Source organism: Hetaerina americana, unplaced genomic scaffold, assembly GCF_022747635.1.
Source record: "Hetaerina americana unplaced genomic scaffold, ioHetAmer1.1.p SCAF_2, whole genome shotgun sequence".
Lineage (NCBI taxonomy): Eukaryota > Metazoa > Arthropoda > Insecta > Odonata > Calopterygidae > Hetaerina > Hetaerina americana.
The window spans coordinates 26,239,158-26,245,157 of NW_027286763.1; positions in this window are offsets into that span (position 1 = coordinate 26,239,158).

Below are 6,000 nucleotides of genomic sequence, written 5' to 3' on the forward strand. Positions count from 1 at the left end.
AATGTTTCATTTAAAAATGCATTCTCATATTTGAACAACAAAGTTACCTGCTCTTTCTATGTTTTCATTGATGCAATACGATAAGAATAACAAGATTGTGATTATTCATGATTAGGAGGACATGACGCTCATGACCATCCGGCAATGACTATTCTGGGTATTTCCTTAACCCCCTGCAAGTTTTGAACGATAAACTCGCACATGGGCGATAGTGCTACATTAAAATTCATAGTAACAAAGAGTGTGGATTTACTGCCATTGTACGCCCCAAGAGAGCTTAGACTAAAGGTGAGAGTAGATAGATTGGGTTAAACCATTCACAACTGAGTGGAATACATAAATGATTTCATCAGTTTACACCAAATCAAATTACTCGTGCAAAGGCACTTTGGAGAAATCATAACTTTAGATGTCAGTGGAGCTGAACACATTATACTAGAATGCACCTTCTTTCAGAGGTAGACACACCCCATATTTAGGATTTATTTTGTAGGGAAAAGTGCATCCTAAATGCCAGCAAATGTGGTAAGTTAGCAATTTAATAATTATACCGACAGAAAAAAAATAATTTCACATTAATGTAAATAAATCATATATCCATGAGTATTGTGTGAAGAATCCTTGTGTTTTTGGCTGTCAAAACCCTTCCAGTATGTGAATGCCATTAAAGAAAGTACTGCTCATTACAGTATTGCTTACTCTGCTTTGTTTGTTTTCAAGTTTCCCCTTCTTTCCATCGTCTCTCTTTGTGGGAGGGGAGACCCTCCCACTGCCTGCAGCATTGTGTCATATTCCCTACCTGCGTCCTTGAGGGCAGAGACCATTGTGTATTGCATGCACATGCAGTAGTGGAATTCTGCCTTCTTACTTTTCTAATTCTAGTTTGCACGTCATTGGATAAATTTATACTACATTCTAATGCGCGTGTTTTTTTTAGTTGATAGTATATGTATTTGAATGCGCGTAAGTTAAAAAGGTTTTTGTATGAATGTACGAGGGTCATCCGGAAAGCAGTACCCGTTCGTGCCGCATGAAGTGCTGACGACGCGAGTAGCCGCTGGACGAGGTCAGATAGCTTCAGTGGCTTGTCTGCCTTCTCTGAGCCAAGTTGCGTGACGCTAGCATTGCCTGTTTTGTTTCTGTGATTGTTTACAATGTTTAAAAAAATTGAGAACGCCGCCAGTTGTGAAGTGAGGGCAGTGATTAAATTCCTCAATGCAAGAAACGTTCGCCCATGTGATATTCATCGCCAATTAAAGGAGGTGTATGGAGACAATGTAATGGACGAGTCGTCTGTTCGGCGGTGGTGTCGCAACTTCAACATGGGGAGGGGGAACACACACGACGATGAGCGTTCGGAGAGACCGTCTGTCATTACAGACCAACTGGTGAGCTCAGTTGACGAATTCGTGAGGAACGATCGGCGCGTCACAATTGATGACATCTGTGAGCATTTTCCCAATGTTTCTCGAACAATTGTTCATGAAATTGTTAAACACCATCTGCATTATGCAAAAATTTGTGCAAGATGGGTCCCTCGCGTATCTCAATGAGCTGGCGGCGAAGGACTATGCAGCAGGAATACAGAAACTTGTCACACGTTATGACAAATGCCTTAATTTGCTTGGAGATTATGTTGAGAAGTAGTTTAAAGTATCCTCTTTCAAATAAAATTTTTTATGTTTGTTAATATTTACTTTTGTGTCTTTAATTCACGAACGGGTACTACTTTCCGGATGACCCTCGTATATGCCACTATAGGTGTAGGTTAGAATAAAGATGTAGATTTTGCACATGGTTTTGTTCTCGGGTGGTGACCTAACAACCCCAGCCACACGCCCTTGCAGCGGCTTACAAGGTATTATATGGATGAATCAAATAATATGCATAAACCTCAAATTAATTACAATTTTTAAACTAGGTTTACCACATTACGCATGAAGAATAGATAACTTATTTATGAATGCTGATTATTTTACTACCTATAAAATCTATAACTTTGAAAGAAATTTCCATTAGTTTTTATGGGAATGTAATAGAATATTGTGTACATTATGTAAGATGTTTTAATTAAAATATAAGTACATAGCAAGAAGTTTGTAAATATGTGCAGATTTCTAAAAGTACCTTCCATAATAATTTTGAAAAAAATGTATGAATTATACTGCATTAAATTCACACATATATTCCATAGGAACTTATGTAAAAAAATTTCAATTGACAAATATAATAAATTTTGATAGGAATAAATTAGCACCCTAACGGTCATGTATTCAATTACAATGGACTTAAATGAGAGCCATAGAAGATGATGGAATAATTAGATAAATGTTTTCAAGAAGACTTTTGATTCACCAAAACCATGAGAAAAGCAAGGCGAGTTTACTTTTCCCAGGAGTAAAGTATTATTTTTGGAAATATTTTTCAGTAAAAGCAATTTGCAGTAAAGGTAAAATGCCAGTTCAAGGATACATCTTGAATCCTTATCCTGCATGCTGCCAACATGAGGGCATGTCGCATGGGATAGATGCTGGGGCATCGGATGTCAACAGAGATTTAAGCCGATTTAGAGATTAAAAAGGTCAAGATTCAATAATTGGTTATTATTACAGATTAAAAAATGTTTTTACTTTATTTTCTGTATCAGAATGACCAAGAATAAAAGAGTTAATACATTTATTAACCCTACCCATGGAATACAACTTAGACATGGTGGAAGGGCTTGCATGTTCTGACAGCTCCTAGAGCTGTGCTGGCGGGAGCAATGAAAAATGCTCCTAGAAGAGTCACCCATGTCAGATAGTTCTAAGGATAGGAGCCAGACGAAAGGTAGTCCACACAGCATCTGTTCCTCAGTCAGGCTGCTGCAAAGGCATCTGACCTACGTGGGTAGCCATTGAGTGATGGTGTCATGTTAAAAAACTAATAAGGAAGGCAACAGGAAACCACCTCAATTATTAATGCCAAGATTTTTTTATGAGAGACAGTATAGAGAAAATGAGTCCTGGCAACAACAGGGCTTGGCCTAATCGGCAGTGTGGCAGAGAGAGAGAGAGACAAGGCTTTGGCAGTCATCATCTCACAAAATCCTTCCAAAGCAAAACCGATAGCAGCAGCAGAGAAGACAGCCACATTAGTCAGGATAGGGACAGGAAATTTTATGAAAATGCAGATGCAGGAAAATCAGAAAATATAAAGCAAGAGATGGAGAGAGGAAATAAAGATGTTTTTCGTCTGTTTGAGGTGAGATAGAAAGACAGCAGGGAGTGATGGTTATATTGTAATACACAGCGGAGAGGAAGAGAACCAATGAGGGGTGGCAAACAAATTGAATAAAAAGTTAGGAAGAAGCACAGCACACACAGAGCAAGTAACTGATAGAAAAATACTAGTACAGGGTGGAGGAGAATGGGCAACCTAGTTTGAAAAAAATCACTGAAGAGCACACAGGTAAATTAGCAGAGTGGGAATAGTGGCATTAGCTGGGGGAAACAACGTCATTTTCAGTAGTCACCATGTACTGGTCTGGTGAGCATCAAGGCTTTGTTGTAGAAGCATTCTTGAGGAACAAAAGAGTTTGGTGGTGACACAGAGGGGTCCAGCAATAAAGTGCATTTTCACCTCTCCAGCTCAGTAAATAAGCTAAATTTTCGTTACAGGGCGACTGACAACCCTTGCGAACTTTATTCATGACCTCTTCATAGCTACTAAGCAACAGTTTCGTACACTGTGTCCTCCAAGGGCATTATTGGGCCTCACCGTTTTGAATCTCGAGGTTCAACTGATACTGTGAACTCTGTGTGCTATTGTGAGATGCTGGAGAACATTTTACTCCCCAAAATGGAAGAGAATGGTGAGGAATATGACACAAAAGCCTTTTGGTTTTACAGAATGGTGCCACAGCTCTAACCACCACTTGTTCATGCCAAATCCTGCAAAAACAATTTCCCAGCCACCTGATCTCCTTACAAGGTTGGCATTCCATGGCCCCCTTGCTCCCTGGATTTGAGCCGAAGTGATTTTCTTTTTGGGATATCTCAAAGCCGAGGTTTACAAAGCTCCAAGGGCCTTGGAATCTCTTAAGGAGGCAATTACGGATGCCATCACTGGAGTAACGCAAGATATGCTGAGAAGAGTTAACACAAAGTTTTTTGAACGACTCAACATGAGCATTGCTCACTAAAGTTGCCTCCTGGATGAAATAATTTTCAAAACCTTATGAAAAAAATTGCATTAGATCGAGTTTTCAGAAATCAAAACCTTTTTTAATTATCTTGGTTGATTTTTCCACAATTTACCAGGCAAATCAGGGAGTTCATTCAGACTTATCCTGTAGAAATAAAAGTGGATCAGACAAACTTGGTCATTGGTCAGGCCCACATTCGAGCAAGTGATCATAGGGTGGAAGAAGTTGATATGGTATACAGTCAGCAATAGAATCTAATCGCGGATGTTCCCGGAGGGAAACATTTGCCAGTGATGGGGGATTGAAATGCGATGATAGATGAAGCAAGTGATGGTCAGGAGTTTGGCAATTACAGTTTATGCACAAGGAATGACCAGCAAGAGAAAGCAATTGAGTTCTGCTATGGTGCTGCTAGTGGCCCTCCATTTAATGATACTGTATTTACCACTAAGACAAATGGAGACATTGATGGTGTTAAGAGTTTATAGTGCAATGTGATGTTTTAAATATTACCACTGTATTTGAAATACTCATGAGAGTGCTAAAAATGCCTAATATCAATCCTCACACATCCAATGTCAGAGTTCGCATTCCTAACACCCTAGCTCATCTATATCCCGAAATGATAGCCTGCTCTAAATTTCTCCTTACATAAGAGACCAATGGCAAGTAGTAAAGAGAGAATATATAAATAGAGAGAATCTGTAATTTGTGAAGGAAGGTTTACCTAACTTTCCATTTCAGACCGGCATTATTCTCTAAAAAACCTTTCATATATATTTACATGACACTACCGATTAAAAAAATCAACACGCCTTGACAAATATGCCAATACTGCCTTTGCTGAGCATATTACATCTGGTGCTGGATATTTTATGCTATTGCATGAGTAATCCAACTGCAGTCCTACTGTATATTTTGAAACCATGTGCAACACTAGACTGTTGAACAATGTTTTGAAAATAGAACTTTGCAGTGTTGATGATTGATAATTGTAGCTACTGTCACCAATCACGAACTACTGAACCCTCATTTAGTATGCCTCTCTGCCCATGCTTTCATGTCCATCGTATTCTGAACATCATCTGAAACTTCCATAGTGCCCTTGATGATGCAGCCTGCAGAAATGGATGAAAACATCCCACATGGCATCACTGCCACTCCTGAAAGCTGCCAAAATCTACCTCGAACGCTATCAATGCCTCTATTCACTTTGCTATAGCTTTCAGGTACATCAAAATATTAGGCCAAAAATATACTGCTAGGAGCTATGCTTACATACTCAGTGCCTCTCAATACCCCTTCATTCCTTCGGCATTCTGATCTGTAGATATAATAGGCTTCTATCTAGCATTTAAAAATCTCCAACTCTACTTAAATTCTCAGGAAAGTTATGCATCATCTGTATTTTTTCTTGAGAGCAATTATACAAAACCTATTTCAAATATTTTTGCTGTTCAAACACCTAAATCCATTGTGAAGGCATTGACCAAGCAATGCAACAATGGAAAATTTTACATTTCACCCTGTCACCTAGACACTTTCGTCAAATCAGCATTTCAGAAATCTGCCCAAGAAGTAATGAGATACAATCACAACTAATTCAAAGTCCCAGTGTGTTCAAACAATTGCATCCCAATACATTAGTGTTTATACTGCCAATATTATGGCAGCATAAAAACTAATACTTTGTCAATCCAATATTATACATGTATAATCAATCCACCATCTCAGATCACTAAAATAAATTCCCTGAACCAACAATTTCACAATTGGCATTAACATTTTAAGAGGAAGTGGGAGATGTAAAAGAA